The sequence below is a fragment of the Sciurus vulgaris genome (assembly GCF_902686455.1).
Source record: "Sciurus vulgaris genome assembly, chromosome: 4".
Taxonomy (NCBI): Eukaryota; Metazoa; Chordata; class Mammalia; order Rodentia; family Sciuridae; genus Sciurus; species Sciurus vulgaris.
Window position 1 is genome coordinate 177,676,506 of NC_136464.1, and position 24,167 is coordinate 177,700,672.

Sequence of the window (24,167 nt, forward strand, 5' to 3'; positions counted from 1 at the left end):
GGATTAACTTGAAAATACCCAGTGAAGAGGGTGTTCAAAGGAGAGAAAATGTTACCCTTTGCTTAGGGATGAGGTGAAGGTGGGGTAATAGTCAGAAAAGATCTCATGGTTAGGTTGCAGGACATCTTGGATCCGAGGGAAAACAGTTATGACTCTCTTGTGTGGGGCAGGGGTGGGGGGAGCTAAGTCGATGTATAACTACAATCATATGGTGGACATAGCCAGTCAAAGTGCCAACAATCTGGGGAGCAGGCAGCTGTGTGAATATTTTCACCATTTCTCCATATTTCTCTCTGCAGCTCATTTGAAATTTTGTACACAACCTTATCTAACAGGAGTTGTATCTCATTTCCCAGTATGTTTAATTCGTTAATAGTGCTATCATAACTAATATTGAAGGAAAGTTCTAAAAAAAGATAAAACATAACCCAGGAAGAATGACATAAAAATATACCTTCCAAGAATTGCCTTAATTTTTTTCTTCTACCATAAATAAGGGCATCTGTTGGAGATATTGTAGATTCAATTTCAGACCATTGCAATAAAGCAAATATCTAAATAACGTAAGCCACAAGAAATCACTGGTTTCCCAGGGCATGTAAAAGTTATGTTTATTTTATGCTATAGACTATTAAGTATGCAATAATGTTATGTCTAAAAAATGTACATATTTTAAGAAATTACTATAAATGTTAATGATCATCTAAGTCATTAGGGAATCATGATCTTTTTGCGGGTGGGTGATATTGGTTGCTGCTGACTGATCATGGTGGTTGCTGGAGGTTGAGATTGCTATGGCAATTTCTTAAAATAAGACAACAGTGAACTTTTCCTTTCATGACCCTCCCCAGAGAACTTCTTTCAAAGTTGGAGTTAATCCTACAAAACTCAGATTCTGCTTTATCAACTGAGTTTATATAATATTTTAAATAGTTTGTTGATTTTCAACCATATCACAGCATCTTCACCTGGAGTAGATTCCATCTCAAGAAACCATGTCTTTTGCTCTTCCATAGAGCAACTCCTCATCCATTAAAGTTTTGTCATGAGAAGGCAGCAATTCAGTCACATCTTCAGGCTCCACATCTAATTCTAGTTCTCGTGCTATTCCCACCACATCTGCAGTGACTTCCTCCACTAATGTGTGGAACCCTTCGAAGCTACCCAAAGGGTTGGAATCCGCTTCCTCCAAACTCCTGGTCATGTTGATATTTGGCCTCCTCCCATGAATTACACATGTTCTTAATAGCTTCTAGAATAATGTGTCTTTTCCCAAAGGGTTTGATTGTTCCTATCCATCACAGAAATCACTATCTTTGGGTATAGACTTAAAAACATATTTCTTAAATAAAAAGGCTTGAAAATTGAAATCACTCCTTGATCCTTGGGCTGCAGAATGGATGATGTGCTAGCAGGCATGAAAACATATTCATCTCATTGTACATCTCCATCAGGTCTCTTTGGTGACCAGTGCATTGTCCAAGAACAGTAATATTTTCAAAAGAATATTTTTTTTTTCCTGAGCTTTGCAGTTCCAACTGTGGGCTTAAAATATTCAGTAAGCAGATGCACTATCCTCCAGACTTCATCCTTCCACTTAGCACAGGCAGAAGAGGTTTCACATAACTCTTAGGGGCCCTTAGATTTTCAGAATGGTGAATAAGCATTGGTGTCAACTGAAGTCACCAGCTTGAGGGACTTTGAAGTCAGGCATTGACTTCTCCTTTCTAGCTATGAAAGTCCTAGGAAGTATCTGCTTCCAATAAGAGGCTATTTTCTCCATGTTGAAAAACTATTGTTCAGTGTGCCCACCTTCAACAATCACCTTAGCTAGGCCACCTGCATGACCTGCCGCAGCTTCCATACCAGTACTGGCTGCTTCACCTGTGCTATGATGTTATGGAGAAGGCTACATTCCTTGAACCGTACAAACCAACTTCTGCCGGCTCCACACTTCTTCTGCAGCTTCTTCGTCTCTCAGTCTTCATAGGATTGAAGAGAGTTAGGGACCTGCTCTGGATTAGGCTTTGGTTTAAGGAGATGTAGTGGCTGGTTTGATTTTCTGCCCAGACCACTAAAACTCTTTCCACATCAGCAATAATGCTGTGAATGTGTCCTTATCATGTGTGTCTTCTCTGGGGTAGAAGTTTCTCTTCCCCCGAAGAACTTCTCCTTTGCATTCACAACTTGGCTCACTGGCTTAAGAGCTCAGCTCTCAGCTCTCTTGGCTTTAAGCACACCTTCCTTGACAAAGTTCAACCGTTTCTAGATTTGGATGTAAAGTGAGAGACAAGCGATGCTTCCTTTCACTTGAACGCTCAGAGGTTATCCAGGGTTAAAAAAATTGCTCTAATTTCAATATTGCTGTCTCATGGGACAGGAAAGCCCAAGGAAATGGGCAGAGATGGTTCATGGAGGAGTCAGGACACATATAATATTTATCAATTCCATTTCTTGTTTTAAATGAGCACAGTTCACGGTGCCCCAAAACAACTTCAATGATTATCGTCAAGGATAACTGATCGCAGATCCCCATAACATTATTATAAAAATGTTTGTGATACTGCAAGAATTACCAAAATGTGACACAAACACATGAAATGAGCACGCACTGTTGGATAATGGCACTCATGGCCTTGTTGGAGGTAGAATCACCACAAATCCTCAATTTGTAGAAAATACAATATCTGCAAAGTACAACAAAGTGAAGCACAATATGATGAGCTACGCTCCTGGGATCGTCAGTTTAGACTGTATCAGCAGCTGCAGAGCTGTTCATGAGCAGACACGAGAGGAGAAGCTGCACAGACTAAGAGCAGAGCAACCACATCAGAGGTCTTGGCCGCGAGGAGGATGGAAATGTCGGGTTTTCTCCTCCTCAGGTTCTATGGGGAACCGAGGTAAACTGAGCCGGTATTTTTCTCCTTGACTTCTTTACTACCATTCACAAAGAAAACACTGACATTTCATTCAATTTGTCAATCAGGGTATCCAGAATTTTCCCTGCTTGTTATGTATATATTTAAAAGGCTGAAAAAAATTTTATATGTGTGCTTCATTATAACAGAATTATGAACACTAAATGGAAAATAAACTGAAACCAATCTGAAGCTAAATATGCATAAGCACTTTTCTCATAACACACACAGATTAGCCACTTACATAGAAGTATTTTCCTTTTAACATGGTTATTTCTCTTATGCAAATGTGAATAGGGCTGTGGTAAATTTTTTATAGATGAATACTGTCAGGAAGATCCAGAAATGTCTCACAATTAAATACATTAGAACTTAAAAATCACTAATATGAAAAAAATACATGTAGGTGATCTCACACAAATAAATTTACCTTCTCCAAGTGAGGTGTGAAATGGATGCCCAAAGGATATGAGCTGTAATGCATATGTGTCACCACAAGTTGCAAGTTTCGCTAAAACAGTCATTAAGAAGGTGTAGTTGGTCTTTAAAATCTCAAAAATCACAGATCAAGAAAATTAATTTTCAAATAGTAATAATTTTAAAATGCAATAATAAGTTCCCCTTAAAGTCTTATATAAACTTTTTGTTTTATTATATATTCATATTATATCTATATTTTATCTACTTTTTGAAGATAAAAATGACACTGGACTGTGAGTTTTGTGGGCTCTACTTCAGGGATTGCTTACAGTTCATTTCAATGACAGAGTGGAAGCAATTTCATGTTAGCAGAATGATAGTTATAATAATTGTAGGCATGAGATAAAGAAATTTTCAGGTATACCAATGAAGTGAATTGAACTGAAAACCTTAAAACAAGAAAAGAAAAAGAGATTTTTGACCAAAAAAGCTCCAGATTTTCTTTCCTATGGGCTTGTCACTTTGTTAATTGGAATATTACATAAGAAAGGTTATTTCGGCTTTCTTGAAAACTCATTAGACTTTATGAAACTTTAGGAAACCAGAAAAATTTGTGAACTACTCAGTAGCATGTCAGCAAAATAAGAACTACTAAAAACATAGGCATCTCCCACCTACAGAAACCAGCTCCTTCTCTGGAATAGAATGCAGGCCACTCACCGGGCCGGTAGGCTCGACTGACTGTGCATTTGCCTTCTCTTCCTTTAACAGCTCCCTCTTCCCCCTGGAATTTAATCTAATTGGTTCCTGGGGCTGAGGTGGGACACGGTAACCAAGGACACAGAGGATGGCCTTCGCGTGTGTAATATTGACATTAGAATTCAGATTTCTCCCTGGGGAGTGACGTGGGTGATGTCTGTGTCTAGGGATAGCCAGAGTGACCATTTCTGAATTTATCCCATCGATGTCTTCAGCCCTGATCAAATCCTTTCTAGAGAGTTCCAGTTCAGTCTAAGTTCAAGGACTTCGGAAGTGTTCAGGAAGCTCTGAGTTCATTCAGTGGGGAACAAAATCAGCATTAGAAGGGAATTCTGTGGGGAGCAGAGGGTTCAGAGAGGCAAATTCTGGCAGGTGGATTTAATTAATTGTGGGAATGCAATATAGTGGAAATGATTCTAAATTCTATCTTCTTTTTCTACTGTGTCTTTTCATAAATTCCTCATCCTTCTTAGTGCTTGGATATTTCAAATCTAAACTGAAAAAGTTGAAACATGTGGTCTATTATGTCCCAGTATGTCCTAAAATTCAACCCTTCTACTCAGTCAGCTTTAATACAGCAGGACTAGAATTTGGGTTAAAAATAAATAGGAAACACTGAGAATAGATAAAGGTGAAGAACTGGAGATCTTTACAAAGACTAGTTTCATAGGCCTGTACTTGGTGGGGTCTCTGCTTTAAGGCCTTTCAAAACTCTTAGTTATCATCCACTGACACTCCCAAATTGTGCTGACTCTCTCCTCCTCTCTAAGATGTTAAACTTAAGTCTAACGTCTCTCTTTTTCTCTGAATCAAAAGTGTTCTCAGTCTTGGGAGCAAATGTGGTGAAGTACTGAATTTAACAAATTCATATAATGGGATTTATGTTTCTTTTGGTTACCAATGTGATCACGAGGATGTTTGTATTAAATGTGTTCACTTCAATAGACGAATGCATGACAACTACCCAGGTGCTGGGGTGACAGACAGTAACCAAGTTTCTTTTGAAAATTCCATGTTATACTCCACAAGATGAATGAAATAGATGTTTCTACCTTTTTAGAGAAGCCCCAGCTCTTGCCTCAAATCTGCAAAGTGAGTGAGGAATCTTAAAGCTTCACTTTAGAAAACATCTCTATATTATAGACGCCTGTGTGGTAAAAAGCAGAAGTCAACTTATCTCAGACTGAATGACCCCAGTGAAAATTAAAGACTAGTGAAAGCATTGAAGCATTTATTAGTCACAAAACAGAAAAACAAAACAAAACAAACTTTTAACTGAGAATGTGCAGTACAAAAACTGAGAGGAAGAGAAAATAAAAATCATGGTTAAAATATACTCTACCTTGCATTTAGGAGAATGGTGGAAATGTTCATAGGTGAATGTGGTAAGAGTCTATTTGCCCAAGGAGGTGGAACTCTAATCTTTATCAGAAACTTCCAGAATGGTTTGGACAGAAATCTACTCTAGTATTCTAAATTTAACTTTTCATTTCGAGAGGCAATCATTGAATGACTTTTGAAAGACGTCACATTTTAAAACAATCAGAAATGAATCATATTTAATATATACTAGCTTATATAATTTTACCTTTTCTTTAACCCTTTTAGACATAGTGTGTATTTTAACTTTTATACCACTGGATAAATTTAGTCCTATGAAGATATACAGGCTTAATGATAGGGAAAGCAACAAATAACAATTTGAACACAAGAGTAACTAAACATTCCAACACAATTAGAACATAATTCTGGAGATTCCAATTCAGTTCTTTCCATTGTATTTTCTCTTGAAGAAAATGTCAAGCTGCCCAAACCTAGAGAAGTATTATGTAATAACTGAATTTTGAAAAGGGAGGAAGGAGAAAGCGAAATGAGTGACTCTTAAGAGGGGACATTCATTCAATAAGAATGAGATTTACAGTTGATTCGGGTTTTAGGAAGGGCTGGTGAATCCAGGAACTAGAGGTGACTTTTCCAGCCACTGGATAGAGAAAAGAAAGAGACTCGGCAGACCCACAGACTGCCTGAGGCTGGAGTAGGAACCAGATTCCTAAATGATTCAATAAAATAGTAAAAATATAGGGAAGGAGTACAGAGGTGTTTGTGTGTCAGAATGCTGAACAACTGATGGAACTGAGTGAAGGGCATACAAGTGTAATTTTCATATTGTTGCAAATCTTCTGCTGGTTTGAGGATATATAAGAATAAAAAATATAAGCCAGGTGTGGTGGCACATGCGTGTAATCCCAGCGGCTGGGGAGGCAGAAGCAGGAGGATCAGGAGTTCAAAGCCAGCCTCAGCATAAACTAGGTGCTAAGCAACTCAGTGAGACCCTGTCTCTAAATAAATAAATTTTTAAAATATGAGAAAGTTCACTTTGAGATTTTAATAAAAGGATCTCACAAAAAAATCTATGAATAGTAACAGTCTCTTTACTTTGCAAAGTAACCTTAAAAAAGTAGAAAAAAATGGAATAAATGAAAAAGGACAAATTTTTGGATTTGATTTTTCCTCTGCTCCCTTTCTCCTGTTTTATAGAGCTTCTGAGCTCCCTTCTTTTCCTTCCTCCTTCAGTTCTTCTTGTTTTAAACTAAGGCTTCTTTATAGTGTTGACTATTTGAATTCATCATGTGCTATCAGTTCTAATCTTTTCTGTCTCTGTGTATGGTAAAACATATTCTCTTATGTGTACTTTGGAAGAATTGCAGCTTGGAATAGTTCTCACTTACTCCTGCATCTGAGGATTGTGAGGGACATAAAATCACCAGGAGCCATCTGAAACCCAAATGTTTACAAATAATGAAACCTGGTATTTCTTATAAAAAAATAAATTGAGGAACATTTTGCAACGCTACATCAATTCTCTGATTTTCTTCCATTAATTTTCACAAACATGGGTGAACACGCATGCATAAAAGCAGTAAGGTCTCAGACCCAAGCCTCTTCGCTCCTGGAGGGAGGCTGAGGGGAGCGGTGATGGGGGTGGAGATCTGGTCCTCCTCTCCGTGCAGAAGACCCTGGATGCTTAATGTGCACTGTGTATAGAAAGGAGGTGCGTTGACATTCAAGAAATACTTTAGGGGCTACTTGCCCAACATTTCTGACTTATGAATGAGGAAAATGAGAAGAAGTGATTATTAAACAATGACAAACCTAGACACAAGAAAGAAATGGCAGAGGGATCCATGCCTGAATGCGGCGCAGGTGTATTCTAGTCCAGGGTTCTATCTGGGGACCGCAGAGAATTGTGGGACTCACAGGCGCAGAGCTGAGAGGCAATTCTGCTTCCTGGAAATAGATGCACTGGGAGACAGAGTCCCAGCTCCAGCTCCAGCTCCAGCTCTCCAACTAACCGATTGTGTGAATTTGGGAATTCATTCCGGTCCTGTAGGATACCTTTAATCATGAAAGGAAGCCATGGGAAAACAGAGTCACCAAAGATCCAGCACCTGAAGGTTATTCAAAGTGCATCTATAAACCAGAACTCTGTGCCAATTAGGTTCCCTAATGGAGAGAGCAAACAAATCACAGGGCTATGGGAAACAAGCCTGGGAAGGCTGAAGAGGGCCAGGATGGAAGGAAGGGTCAAAGAATCCATGGTCCAAGGCAGGAGGAGCACAATAAATTTTAACTCAAATGGATGGAGTTTTTAAAGTCCCCAAGGCTGAGATTACAGTCTGATATATCTTCATCCAACTTGAAATGTTAAAAATCACACGGGCATCTTTTCTCTTCCACATATTTTACTTGCAATTTTCCAATGAAAAGAGAGTCTCATTTTTCAGTTTTTTTAATGAAGTTTTTGACCAACATGGTTTGGAGTCTCTGAGCTGCACAAGGTACTATCTACCACTTTTTGGGGTAGAAATTTAAATAAGACACATATTATGGGTTGAACTTTGTCCCTCCAAACACGCTGAACTCCTAACACATAGTGCTCATGGATGAATGAAGAAGGTGACTGAATTTGGAGACAGGGTCTTAAAGAGGTCGTTAAGAGGAGTCCTCGGTCAGTCCTCAGAAGGAGCCAACACTGAATGACACTTCCTGAATCTGAGATTTCTAACTTACAGAACTAGGAGACCATGCATTCCTGTCCTTTAAGCCACCATGCTTGTGCATGGGCAGCCCTGGCAGTCAAATACATGTCAATTTAATCCGCTTACAATCTGGACAAGGAGATAATGTAAAATTACCAGGAGACAGGATATTATAATTGCATGAATCAAGATTTCCAAGATGGCAGTTCAGGAGGGGGAGATCTCAGCCTCTGCTTCTGCCTTCTTCTCATCCCCTTCCTTCTAGGGGCCTCCTCCTCAGACCCATCCTCCTCCTCAGGACTAACGTTTAACGAGCCCTTGCTCAGGTCAGGCAAGGCCCTCAGTACTTTGTATGTTTAACCCACTCAACATTCACAACTTAAAATCCCCACTTAAACTGAAAGAAAGCTGAGGTGGAGAACAATTAATTAGTCTCACAGCTTGTACATGGTGGGACCAAAACTCAGCCAGGTAATGTGAACCTACGTCCCCCAGTGTTTCCCAGGGCTATGCTTTGCTTTTCTCAGTTATTCTTCCAGACTAGGAAAGACTTTCCCAGAGGACAATAAAAAGCAAAAATAAAGGGACGTTTGAAATGACATTTATGCCCCGGAGATGTCTGTATTTTACTAAACTAATTACATCACAGGCCAGTTGCTGTATATATCAATATCACTACAATTTTGAAATGCCTGACACCACAATATGTCAGTCGTCAAGGAAAAGCTGAAGTCAAGGAAACTTGGGTCTATGTATTTCCACCCTAGCTTCATCCCTTGAATCCCTTCAATAAGACATTAACAGATACAAATTCTAATTCCTAATTATTCAAGCATGACAATGTTGCCAATTGTAGTCTTCAAATAACCTGTTCATAATGAGGAATGTGGGTTTTCCTTGTGAGTAATGTTACTTTGTCCTCTTCTTGAAAGGGAAAAACCAATCCCAAGTTATGTCCTGAACAATGCCAATAAAAAGACAATTTTAAACCCTTTGCATATGCACCTAGCTGTCTAGTCATAATCCTTGAGCATGGATTATGGGACCCATGATAATAAATATCTATTCCTTCAAGAGTACATGATAGATGCCTTCTTTAATGCATAATCATTTAAATATTTGAAATGCCAGGGAGCTTAAAGTATAACATATTAAATTCTTGACTATGATTATATGAAACTGACAATTCCATTTAGGTCACCATTTAAATGCTGGTAACTGAAGCAAAAGCCACCAAAACCAATGTAGTAAGGATATTGTAATTTATCTGAGGGGGCCCTACAGATTTAGGCTGAGACTTAGAAGATGCTATTTATTCAGAATCCAGGACTTACGCCACGTTGGTCCCACTGTGCTAGAGACACAATGAAAAGGATGATCGCCAAGTCCTGGGATCTCCCAGATGAATGCAGAGAACAGGCAACCTGGGGCTCTGAGAGCAAAATAATCAGGGGAGGTCACCCCACTGCTCACTACCCTTGGTCTTTGGGAAGCATCTGTCTTTTGGACTTTTTGGGAGTGGCAAATAAAGGAGGAACTTCAGTTTTCTTCTCCGGGGAAAGCAATAATGATCAACACATCTGATAAATTCACACACGGATACTTTAAACCTCTCCACACATCATGGCCCTCCCAACTGTGTATTCTGGGGACTAAAGAATATAGACTTATACTCAAGCTCATTGTATGTACTTTAATCCCTCATCAAAAGAAAAGCCTTCTCCACTGATTTTATTTCAGACTCATCAAGTGACTTCAAAGGGGTGACCTACATCAATGGTTCAATTTGGAATTTAGTCTCAAACCTCTCCGCACCACTGAAATATTCCCAAGTATATTTAGGACCACTGTTCAGTAAGATGAATTCTGTTATTAAACTATTCTCTGTTGCGCTACCATTGTGATGCACTCCTAAGGTAAGCAAATGAAATTTTAGAAATTATTTCACTTACCACTATTGGCAGATACTTTAGAAACATTTAAATTATGTGAGCTCTGTTTTGAAGAATGGTTTAATTGAATGTAATCTTTAAGATTATAAAAGGTATGTCTATGCACTCTCACATAAGTATAAATGAGTATAAATGTCCATTATAGTTATAATTTCAGTCTTGCCAACATTTCTAAGGGTGACCCTGGAGTAAGGAGGAGAACAGGAAGAGCATCCATTCACTCCCTATAAAACCAGAGTTTTCTCACTGAGATTGCTCTGTGGCAAAAGAAGTACTAGAGAAAGGAAAATATACTACTGCTGGCACCATGCCCACCAGGCCAACCGCACAGCTGTTGAAATTCCGACTTGCACTTCTTGTGGATATGACAGGCATGGCGATGTTTGCTTACCTAATGTAATTAATTGCTACCACCGTCCTGCCAGAACCTAATCACAATGTCTGGAGATTAAACAAAACATAATTGAGTGCTTCATCTATTTCTCAGAAAGCATTTCAGATGTCATCATCATGTTATAAAAAAGTCATTCAGAATCCTCAAGGTCACCCAGAAGGTCCAAATGCTTAAATCAGTGCTGGTATTATTGTCGGCTCTCATTCGCTCTTTTTAAACATTTTAAAATAAAATTATCTAGTCATTTTTTCAATTTAAGTGATAGGTTAAAAAATAAAAATTGTACTTATTTATGGGGTATCATGTTCTGTTTAAATATGTCTGTATTGTATGAATCTTAAATCAGTTTAAATATATCTATCTGTCCCAACTTTTTTCATTTCTTTGTGGTGAAGACATTCAATATCCTTTCTGCTAGCTTTTTGGACATAGATGGTATATAATCCTCTATTGTGACCCTCCTGTGTTACAGCACACCAGAACTTCTTGTATCTATCTAACTGTAACATATCCTTACTCACCCCAGCCTATGGTAAACACTGATCTACTCTGCATACCTACGAGATCAACTTTTTATGATTCCATGCCTGAGTGAGATCAGGTGGTACTTGTCTTTCTTGAACTCTCTTTCTTGTCTGGCTCATTTTGCTTAACATAAGCATAGCCAGTTCCCTCCGTGGTGTCATAAATAACAGAATTTTGTTGTTTTTAGGACAGAATAGTATTCCACTCTTTATATGCACCCCATTTTTCTTTTTCCTTCATCAGTTGGTGGACATTTTGGTTGTTTCCACTTCTTGGACTATTGTGAATAATTGGTGCAATAAATATTGCAGGGTAGAAGTCTCTTAGACTGATTTTATTTTCTTAGATATGAACACAGTAGTGGGATTGATGAATCGTGATAGCTATATTTTAATTTTTGAGAAATCTCCAAATTTATTTGCATAATGGATATACTAATTTACATTCCTACCAATAGTGTACATGGGTTCTCTTTTCTCCATGTCCTCATCAGCATTTGTTATCTTTTGTCTTTTCATAACAGCCATTCTTACTGGAGGAAGGCAAAATGGCATTATGATTTTGATTTGCATTTCCTTGATGATTTGTGATGTTAAGCATTTTTTCACACACCTGTGGGCAACTTGTATGTCTTCTTTGGAGAAAGATCTAATTCATTGTCTCCTTTTTAAAATTGAGTTATTTGGGTTTTTTTGTTATAGAGGGTATATTTTTGTGTGTGTATGTTCCTCATATATCTTGAATAGCGACACATTGTCATATGTATACCTTGCAAATATTTATCCCATTTTATAAGTATGTCTTCATTTTGATGATTGTTTTCCTTTGCTATGCAGAATCATTTTAGTCTAATTTTTTCTTTTGTTTCTTGTGTTTCTGAGATCTTGTCAAAAAATTCCTTCTTGTTCTAGGGTCCTGAAGTGTTCCCCCATGTTTCTTTCTAGTACTTTCACAGAGTCAGGTCTTCATTTATGTCTTTAATCCATTTCATGCTGATTTTGTAACTGGTGAGAGATGGGAATCCATTTCAGTGTCCAGCATGTGGATTTCCAATTTTTTTTAGTGCATTTATTTCAAAGATCATCTTCTCTTCAGTGCATGTTATTAGTAACTTTGTTGAAAATCAGTTACTCTTAGATGTATTCATTACTCTAGTCTGTCTCATTGATCTACGTGTCTGTTTTTATGCCAATACCATGCTGTTTCAATTACTACCGGTTAGTAGCATACTTTGAAATCAGGTAGTATAATGCTTCTGCTTTGTTTTTTAAAATTGCTTTGACTATTCAGGGTTTTCTTTGGTCCTATGTAAGTTTTAGGATTACCTTTTCTAGTTCTGTGAAGAATGTTGTTGATTCTCATACAGATTACATGAAGTTTGTAGATCACTTTGGGCAATATGGATGTTCAACGATATTGATTTTTCCATTCTTGAACACGGATGTCTACTTTTAGCATCCTCTTCAATTCCTTTCATCAATATTTTTATAGATTTCATTACAGAGATCTTTCACCTCCTTTGTTAAATTTACTTCTAGGTGTTTTTTTTTTTTTTTCTGTTGATAGTGTTAAATTTGATTACTTTCCTTATTTCTATCTCAGATAATTTTCTATTGGCATATAACAATGGTACTGATATTTGCATGTTGATTTTAGGTCCTGTGACTTTACTAAATTCATTTATTAGTGCTAATTATGTTTTTTTTTTAATTCTTGATGGAATCTTTGGGGTTTTCTACATGAAGATCATGTTAATTTCAAGTAGTGAGAATTTGACTTCTTTTTCGATTCATATTACCTTTACTTCTTTTTCCTGCCTGATTGCTTTGGCTAGAACTTCCAGTACTGTGTTGAATAAGTGAAGAAAGTGGGCATTCTTTGTCTTGCTCCAGATCTTATTGAGAAATCTTTCAGCTTTTCTTTACTCAGGATTATGTTAGCTATTGGTTTACTATACATATATCCTTCATTATATAATTGAGGTATGTTTCTTGTATACCTAACTTGTCAACATTTTTATCATTAAAGGATGTTGAATTTTATCAACTGCTTTTCCTGCCTCTATTGAGATGACTGTATGTTTTTTGTCTTTTCACTCTGCTGATGTGGTATATCACATTTATTAATCATTTAGCATTCTGAGGAGGGCATTTCCTTCCCATTATACCTGTTCACCTATCAATCCCACTATGTAGTCTGTCTAAAAATCAATTATACACCTTTGCTTTTGAAGAATTACTAATAACAGGAGTTATGAATTATAGACCTTACATATAACAGCCCTAAAGATAAATTTTATTTTCATGGTACTACACAAATAAGAATAAGAGAAAAACACCTGCATGTATATATCAGAATACCAAATCTTAGGTGCTTCTCCTTTCATTATGTGGGAAAGACAATGTCAATTATGTCTTAGTAGTTTACAACTATAAAAATGTTATAAATAAGTAACACACACTCATAGATAAAGATACAGACAAATCACATATAGTAAAATAGTTCTGTTCTTCTCTAGTGGGAACATAATAACACTTAATAAACTGGCTGAAGTACAATTAATAATAATTCATTAGTACATTAAAAAGGACTCTGGGATGTTTTCCATAAGTTCCATATTTTCAGAACTTAAATGTTATGCTCCTTCCTCTTTATCTTGCATCACTGCTTCAAATGTAGAATCACCTCAAGTCAACAATAATGCAATCTATCCCATTTTATAAAATCAAGAACCATTTTAAAGCACTGAAGTCTTCCAAATAAAATGCTGACATTTTTTTCTTGGTGAAAATACAATTAGGTATTGAGAGGATGGTCAATATTCTACTGTTGTATCAATTACTATACACAAATCATTTTTTCTGCTATGCAATATTTCAATGGATCCCTGGGGAAGTCTCTTGTAAAGACAATGATTGGAATATCTGATAATTAGCATTAAGTGCTGCAATGTGTACATTTGATAGTTTTTCCTGATCACTATTAGGAACACAATATTTAAAGAAGTTACTGTTCATAAAAATTCAAACAACATATTTTAGTCCGAATAGTTAATGATTTAATAAATCTGAGGAATTTCTAATTGATCCTAAGGACTGGCCATCAGATGAAATATAAAATCAGAACTAGCTTATGAGCCTCAGAAAACCAAAGTGTGATGGAACATCCTGTGTGTTTAAACTGTTTTGTTGACATGATTTTCTTTCTCTTGTCTTTTTTGATTGTTGTTGTTATTGCATAAATGATGCAAAAAAATTAATATGAACTTTGTTTTCATTCAAATTACTTTAAGGTATTTGATTCCTTTAGATAAACACAGAGGATTAATGCCCAAGGTAATTCTTCTGTCTGCCCATTTAAATGTGCAAGTCTTCTTTGTAATGCAATTTTAAATTTAATAAAGGCTCAGTGCTATTTCTCCTGGGTATATATTTTGCTTTGCTAACTCTATCAAGCAGTTTTTCAAATGACTCAAACTGCATTAGAAAAGTAGCTAAATCATTTATGGCACCTGTGGAACAACTTCTTAATAATTTCTTCCTTTATTTTAATATAATATTTCACATTAGATTTTATTTCTCCATGGACATTAAAAGAATGCCTCTTATTTAGTCCCCAGGAAAAAATTGTCTAGGAAACTTATGAACAGTTAAAAGTTGATTTTTATGTTATTAATATTGCTAGAAATATAGTTTTCTAATTGATTCTAAAAATAAAAGCAATGCAGGGGTTAGGTGGAATGGCTTCCAGTAAGCAGTAGGCTGTTATCAAACTTGAAGTGTCTACACATTACCATATACCAAGACAGATATTTTCACAACATATAATTCATAATGCAAAATATAATTTTCCATTGCTTCTACATTTTCCATTGTTTCTATTGGTACCAAAATATGATTATAGAATAGGAAGCTAAATCTAAATGGTAATACTTAAATAATTAATAATGTGGTAGATACTACAGCTTCTTCCAGAGTTACATCTTATTACCATCATTTTACCATTTGGCACAATAGCAAAATGAATAAGAGCATAAATCTCAATTATAGAGAGGATGCTTGTAAATGAATTACATCTTTGAAATATGAACATGTTTTGTGGTTTTTAATAAAAATAGTTGTTTCTCATATCCTAAAGCATATTCAGCTCTCCAAGGAATATATCATGTCCTAATTTTGTTCTTTATTACTTATAAGCAAGAGGGACACCAATTTCTTCAAAACTGTGTCTCAGTTACAGTCCAGAAAACCCATATTCTTAAACTGTAACAGAGTAGGATCACTTGCCATAGGAAGTCTGCTGTGACTGTAGGGCATCTCCTATGCACTGTCTAAGATTTAGGCTGTAGATACAATACTATAATGAGTCCACAGTTGAAAGACAGATGAGTTAATTGGAGAAGTTTACTTTAATAGGGAGTCATTAAAGCTCAACCCTTTGTCACTGTGCTCTCAGGAAGGGCATGCATAGTCTATTCTATAACACCATAAGTGCTACTCTTATGACATAAAGCAATAGTCAACATTTATCAGGTTGGTACCATTAGGCACTAGATGTACCAGCTTAGAAGTAAAGTAGAATAATGTTTCTTATTTGCCCACACAAGTATCTCTGCTAAATAATGGCCAGAAGCCAGGATTAATGATCAAATAAAGTATCTCTATCTTCTCAGAGAACAAAAATGTGATTCTAAAGCCTCCCAAGAATATCTTGTTCCCAACCTGTCTCTACCGCTACTGGAACAGCAAATAGCAACCAATTTTGATGCCTGGGCTTGGTTGGGGCATGCCTAATAACATGTGACTCATCTCTCTTAATTTAATTCAGTGGTCAGACCTTAAAACCAATATCTAACTCCAGATAGCGCTCTTATGAGGCCTAATATGTTCTGCTCAGAAGTGCATTATGTACCTTTCCATGGAAATTGCATTCCAAACTAAATGGGTTATCTTAGGACCAAAAACCAAAGGTCAGTGAAAACTCCAACTAGCTCAGAGCACAATGGTCCCTTCTGTAACAAGGAGAAGTCATTCAAAGTTTAAATGCAATAACAATGGAGTTTCCCTTTACAGGAACTCAGGTCAAGCACTGTCTTATTCATCATTATTTCTTAAGGTTTACCAGGTGCTGGATCAATATTGTTTAACAGATAATATTAGCAGTGAAATACAGCCAACTGAGAAATGGGATATAATTATTGAGGCTATATCAAGAATAAGGAGAAAAATTTCTAATCACTGTTAGAACCCAGTTCTCAGAGTACCTGTTAGATAGCTCCCACAAAAGTTCATTCTCAAAAGTAGAAAGAAAAAACACTTCTGAAACTAAAACAATCAGAAGGAAAACTTTATAAGCTCAACTTGGGTAGATGGTATACTGCACTTTCAGTCTGAGGGCTCCAACTTTTGCAATTGTTAAAGAAGCACAGTTCTGCTCCAAATTTTAGTAGCTACTGACTGTTGCTTTAATGCTAATGTTGATTTATCATTTACTGTATGGTATAATCATTTTCTTAGCATATATGTAGTTTTCGCAATTTTTAATGCTGTAGAGAGTGAAAACAAACTCATTTTCACATCTAGTTTCACCTATCATTTTAAATAGTCTTTAAAGCTCCTCACAAATAAAAATTACTTTCACCATCTACTATGTACTGTGTACCGTTCACTGGTGTAAGTAAACATGTTTTTTGAACATTTTGATCATCCTAACTTTTGTTACCTGTACTATGATATTGTATAAATATAAATAGGGTAAAAATGTACTGTGGTGAGTTTTATGTTTTTTTTTCCTTTGATACTATAAAAAGAAATATAAAAGCAAATTATTTCATGTCATTTTTTCCTACATTATAATAAAATATTACTATAATTATTAATGTTTTTTGCTTTAAAATGTCTATGTTTAAGTGGTACTAACATGTACTAAATCAGGGTTTATTTATTATTTTTGCCCCAAGTTTCTCTTTTAAGGTGAAGACAAGACCATTCACCTCATTAATGGAAATAGGGCTATGTTAGAAGTAGGCGTTGAATATCAAGTAAACAATGTGCAAATAAGTGCTTTTTTGTGATTTTAACTTGAAAAATAAACAGGTTTCTCCTTTGCTAACACTTTTTCAGTGAGAAAATAAGAGGTTAAGTTATATGCACGATAAATATGAATATGAAGGTTCCCAAAACCTAAGTTAATAAAATTTGCTGAGAAAGTTTACTCTACCTTAACAATGAACGATCAAGAACTATAGATCAAAGGCTTCCTACTTAGCCATCACAACTGAAGAACTTATAGAAAACGGGCAAATCTTTTCATCATAGATCCTGAGAGGAGACCAGGTTTGTACAATACATCTCATCAAGATGTTCTTGAAATGGTTCACTGCCCTCTGTTAACCTTTAGGGTTTTTGTTTTAAAGCCACAATTTTCACTTATTTTCGAATTTCCAGCAGATATAGCACACTAGCCATCAGTGGAAGGTGTACAATTAATGCTAAATGAGCAAGTAAATTAACTCATTATACCAAGAGCATGAATCTTCAATTTATATTTATAAGTAATCATATTTTTAAGTGAGTAAAAATAGTATTCCACATATTTCTTGCAGACACTTGTGTTTTTGATGTGTTTAAACTGTTAAATTGATATTATGGTTCTGGACATATGTGAGCAATTTTATAAAGATGAGCCCACATGGGGGTCAACCATCTCTTGATAAACAGAAAGGAACGCTGAGGGAGACTTCTCACTTGGGCCAAGCACCTGGGCCTGCTAATCACCCAGTGGAGTGATCAGCAGGCAGGAGGGAGAGAGGAAGCCTATTCTCCCCAGGAAGGGGACTCTTGTAGGAAGTCCCCACATAGACATAAACAAAATTAAGTCTCAGACACAATTAAGGGTTAGGGAAAAACAGTTGTCTAGTTAGAGATACTCGTATTAGTTTTTTTCTAAAATCTCAAAAGCATTAACTTCTGAAGCAGCTCAGGCTTGTTGATGCTGACAATCTGCTCTGATGGGATGCTCTTGTCTAGAAGTAGGCAGAGTTTCCCCTCGAGCTTGACACGGTGTAGACTGCACCTTTTGTTCAGGATTCCTAACCAGCCATTATCAGTTTGAAATTTCATGTAATATGCTGTTTCTTATTCTATTTTCTCAAGCCTCAGCACGGTTCCTGTCTTTCCTTATATTGCCTCGTGTTCCAGGATGGACTTCAAGTCCTGATCTTCCCACGTGGAGTGCGGCTGTCACAGGCTGAACTTTTCTCCATGAACTTCCTCCCAGGATGACTCATTTGGCCAGTGGGAACGGTGAGCACAGCTTGGGTTCATGTCTTTCTGTTCACTTCCAGGGGCTTGACCTGAACCATGCATTTATAATCCATCACAATCATTATCTCATCAGCAGCAGGAGCAATGGGAAATATAAAAGTGACTCATCCCAAAGTTGTGGTTTGGGAGGCCATGATGCAGACCTGTGTCTACCAGTGCTCCTTTGGGTCACACACTAGAAAAGCTTGGGCTATATTTCCAAAATCCTGGTTCTTAAAGCACTCTGGACTCACTGAATTGGAGTCTTGGAGTCCCCTGGGTCAGTGTTCTTGGCTCTGGGTATTGCCAAGCCAATCTGAGCACACCTGACATAGGATGATGTTTGTGGACCACTCTGTATGGATGAAGATCTGATATTCTCTTTGGATCTTATTAGTATTGTTTATATAAAGGTACAAGTTCTGAATTTAAACCATCCAGTTCTCTGCTCTATTATCCAAAACTGCTTCTATCAATTCTATATACTTAAGAATCAAGTAAAGTTTATTATAAAGCCTTTCAATAAGTAAGATTACCTAATAAAGTTTTTTCTAATATCTAACTTTACTGTAATAATGTCATTGACCCCATTTCTTCATCTTTGTCTCACAGGAAGGAGAAGGAAATGAATTTCCATCTGTCACGGAACCATTCTGTCTGCACATTCTTCCTAAGATGGCCTTCAGCCTTAATCTCTTCTTCAGGGAAAATGGGCTTCAGCATCACACAGTGGGACGATAACTGACTTCAGCGGGACTACGACCCACTGGGTCTCCTGCAGGAAAACTAAGTAGGCCCCCAAACGAAGGCAGCATCTTCTTCATCCACTGTCCCCCTCCTGGTGAAAGCATCACAGTGGACCTCCTTCTGAGCAGGTCATAACGGAGTGACCTTGACTCTCACCGCCAAATTCAGGCAGCCTTGGAGTTCTTCCCAAAATCCTTCAGAAAACCCCTCCCTGTAGCTCTCATCCTTTCCAGCCCCTTAATGCAGGGTCGCAGACAGCGCAAGGGCCAGAAGCAAAGTAACCATCGTGTAGAAACAAGATCACGGGTGTGCTAGTGTCTTCCGTTATAAAATAAGAAGCAGTTGTCACCATGGCCAAATTAAAGACCTGTGCCCCACCTGAGGTTTTCTCCCCATCCCAGCCGACCCCATTCCTACCACCTTACTCTAGAGTTACCTGTGGACCATTCCAAATACTGTGTGGTTGTTGATTGATGGAAAATAAACTGTAGAGTCACCAGAGGGGCTGGGAGGGCAACATTAACTCAACCACAGCTTTCTGAGCCTCATGCCAGACCCCTGCACTGAAGCCTCTAGAGTTAACCCAAAGGGCATACATTTTGGCTTTCCAAGTGCTTCCTATGAGTCCTGAGGCTTGCAAAACTCTGTGGTGCATTTTCTTGTTTCATTTAAAAAATCTACATGAAAAGGGAACAGTTTCCCATCCACTTGTACCAATTGCTTAATGGACTCAGATAAGATAGTAATTTCAGGAGAACACAGGACTTGCTGGCACCTGAGTAATAGAAACAGCAAACAGCACCATTAGGAATAATATTCTTATAAATTGCAGGCTGAAATAAAGGAATAATGAATCTTTATGTAATTTTTGTAAAACTTTTACCTCATCATTCAGAAAAAATCAGAGTAAATCTTGAATTTTGAAACTCAAAATTAACTAAAGCATTTAATGGAAAATCTACAATGTTGCAGATACAGAGATAGACCCAGGGAGACTGGGCACTTGTAATGCTGGCAATGGCTATGGATCCGGCCAGTTCTAAAGAAAGTTCATCTGAAACACAGCTCTCTTTATTGTTGCCCAGATGATGAATGATAATTTTCTTTCATTCCTAGTTTTTCTTTAGTATTTGGAATTTTCATTCCAAAACTTGGCTTTCTACAGGACTTTTGTGATCTTTCAAAATCACAGGTTGTTTGGAAAAAACAAAACAACAAAATGTAAAAAACCTTGACTGTTCCTCTCAAAATTATATGCAGTTTGTAACTGGTTTAAAATAGACTTTCCTTTCCTTTTCTTTGTTTTTCTTTTTCTTTTTTCTTTTTTTTTTTTTTTTTTTTTTTTTTTTTTTTTTTTTGGTGTGGGGGAACAAATCCAGGGGTGCTCAACCATGAAGCCACATCTCCAGCCCTTTTTAAAAATATTTTATTTAGAGATAAGATCTCACTAAGTTGCTTAGAGCCTTGCTAAGTTGCTGAGGTTGGCTTTGAACTTGTGATCCTCCTGCCTCAGCCTCCTGAGCAGCTGGAATTATAAGTGTGCACCTCTATTCCCACCTAGACTTCCTTTTCTTAAGTATCATTTTAAACTGTCTAATTTTGAAACAAGATAGTTTTTTGTTGGTGTCTGTTCTGTGACCTTGAGTTTGCATTATACCTTCAAGCAAATGGTTTACATAGGACATTATGTTTCTTGAGACACATATCACGGAAATTATTACAATCATTATGACCACAAAAGAAATAACCATTGTCACACTGGAGAAAACATTCTGCAGGAAACAAGAGCCTTCAGCAATGGAAACACAATTATTGACATCTCAGTAAAGATAACATTTTTTGTTCCCCTATGGTGGAATTATCTGACACATTGAATATCTTTATTTGTATAGTAAGGGATTATGAAAGTAACTTCCCAAAATACAGACAGAGATATATACACCTAGAGTCACCTCATGGTGGGATTTTCATTTAACAGATTTACCTTGAATGACCCATTTTACCACCTACAATTTAAATCTATAGATCCTTGATAAAACTGGTCCCATCAGACACCAGCATGCACTATCCAAACAAGCTAATTTTCTTTAAAGTGGCTATATGCTTAAAACAACTTCATTTTCCATACTGTCTTCATTTATTTTTTTCTTTAAATCTGAGCTTGACTAGAGTTCTCATATTTTTAAAAATTACTCAATTCAATGCTTCTTAGATAACAATGTTGTTATGCCTTTTAAAATTTAAAGGTCAAATATTAAATGCAAAAATGTTCAAGAATATGAAATACTGACTATATATGATCAACCTTTCCCCTAACAAATATAATATTCTGTAATTTTATTTATTTAAAAATTTCCAAAGGATCATTGTATTTCAGATTATACTGCATAATAACTGCCCTGATGCTTATTTCCTAAGTAACTCTTCCCTAAATGTTTTAATGATATTGTCTCATGTCAGTAGCTTCTTGTTAGAATAGGTGCCAGACCATCTTATGAAAAATGTCTGGCACACGGAAGCAGTAGAGTGAAATGGTTAAACTGTGAACTATTGGGTCAGACTAACTATGCTCAAATCCTGTTTTTCTAATTACTACCTGCGTGACACCAGAGAGAATCTTAAACTTTCTGCATGTTGGTGTACTCCTTTTACTTGTACTTACTTTTAAAAAGGCCATTGGGAGAATTAAATGAGTTAATTCATGGTTGGAACAGTGCAGGCCAAGCGCACAAATGTTATCGCCATTGCTAATACAGAAGTGCAGCTATCATTATCATACAGTAGTTGCTTTATCGTGCTCTATATTATTATTTTATTAGGCTCTTCATAACTAATTATGGAATAAAAAGTCACAGAAAAATATTCTTTGCTTTGAAGTATCTGAAGTTTAAATTCCCTTACATTGAAATAAACAGAACACTTTAATGATGTAGTATAGACTTGAAACTGCCTTTGGTTCTCATCCAACCCTTTTCCCACAAGAAGGCTGAGGATTATAAGCCCTGGCTCAAGCAGAGATCTCTTAGGGTGAGGCTGGGCAAATAGAGCATCTCTGGCCAGACCCTGGTTTCAGAGCAGAGTCAAAGACAGGAAGAGGAGAAACCAATATCTGTAAGTCAGAGAATCAGGCAAACACAGAAGAGGCCCAGAAGTGTAGTGTCTGGAGAACCATTGGAAGATGCTATAGACAGATCAGTCAGGAGCCTGACAGGGCCTCTAGGACATATGTATCCTGTGAAGAGCTGTTGCCCCAGGCTTCTTCATTTGACCTGGTTCCTGAACATGGAAGCCATATTGAACATGCTGGGGAGTAAACTGGGAAGAGTCTTTCTAATTTCTAGTCTCACTGTACTGCTTAGACTGCACCAGGCATAACCAGAACTTTAATATGAGTTAAGACACCCACTCCAGATGATATGCTCACTTTTAAAGAAGAATGGCATATATTTACAACCTCATGGAAAAAAGAGAAAAAACTGTCCCTCGGTAGCAAAAAAGAAAACAAACATAAATTCTGCCTGACAAGTATATATATATATTAGAGCACAGCCATGTGGTAAATTACCAACAGAGAGAGAGGGAAGTAGAGGCCGTGGTAGATGCTGCATCTGGTGATTTTAGACCTCTCAACTGTTACTTTGGGGAAAAATAAAGAAGCAAAAATAACAGAACAAATGTCAAATCAATAAAGTTGACTTGTATCTGAAATGAGTCATCTCAAAAAAAGATCTTCATTTGTACTGGTTTTTCTCGAAATGTGTATAGGAAACTAAGGAGGATCCCGCTAGGTGTGCTGGCTATTCATCCTCTGCACCAGCACACAGTTTGGATAAGGTGAGACCCAGTTCTGTGTTCAGGCACACCCTTCAGGGAACTCAGGTAAGAGCTGGAAAGTAAGGACAGCCTGTGTGGTTTAGGCTCACCACACAGGGAATCCAAGCACCACTCATTTCTCAGATGCACTGAGGAAAACAGATCAGATGTCATGGAAGGACCAGGGAAGGATTCTGTTCAACAACTATCCCCCCACCTCTCTTCATATGTATATATCTAACTATAGATATAAATATATAGATTACAAATATAAATTAGTAAGATGTGCTTATATGTAATTTTTTGTTGGGAAATAATATTTAAAAAACAATGAACTTGAGAGTAACTTATATAAAAATAAAATGTATATAAACTCAAATAAGAGCATATTTAAAGATATTTGAGGCTATCAACATCTGCTCAAGGAATAATGGAAAGAAGCATTTGTGTGTGTCTGTATTGCTTGAACCTGTGACAGAAATTAATTCTGACTGTATTATAATGTACAGACATAGTGCATCTGAATGTGATTATCTGTTAATATTTCAGTAGATGCTATATGGCTGGAAAATTGCTCAACTTCTAATAAATATTAACACAAAACAGGGAGACTATCAGGTTTGCATGAAATACAAATTTCATTATCAGAAATATTTTCCCAGTAAAATATTTACATAATTTGAATTTTTAAACAAACATCATAGGCTTTCTCTATCCACAAGATCAATATCTGTGGGTTCTACCAACCAGATCAAAAGTATTCAAAAAAACAGTGTCTATATGTACACTTGTTATTGTTTTCTAAGCAATACAGGATAACAACTATTTATATTGCATTCACATTGTTAGGTACTATCAAGTAATATAGAGATAATTTAAAGTAAATAGGATTTGTGAAGGTTACATGTACCATGTCATTTCATACAAAGGAATTGGTATCCACAGATTTGGGTATCCATAGGGTATCCCAGAACCAATCTCCTATAGAAACTGGGGGACAGACAGACATTTTTCTCTTCTTCTTTTTTAGAATGCTCAGTACCTCTTTTTTTAAAAATATATATTTTTTAGATTCTATATCTAAGTGAAAGCATATACTATATGTTGATCTAACAAAATATATCTCATGGAAATAGAGACCAAAATGGAGATTACCAGAGGAGGAGGGAAGGGGAAAAGGGAGCTGTTGATCACAGGGTGTAAGTTCCATTTAGACCACAGGATAAGTTTTAGTGATCTGTTGTACCACAAGGTAACCAACATTTAATAATGAATTGCATACCTCAAAATAGTTG

General features: G+C 36.7%; 1 protein-coding gene across 2 annotated transcripts in view; it reads right to left on the reverse strand.

The window, feature by feature from the left end:
* The window catches only part of FGF14 (fibroblast growth factor 14), a 613,591-nt gene that overhangs the window by 123,889 nt on the left and 465,535 nt on the right, over positions 1-24,167 (reverse strand). The window lies entirely within an intron of this gene.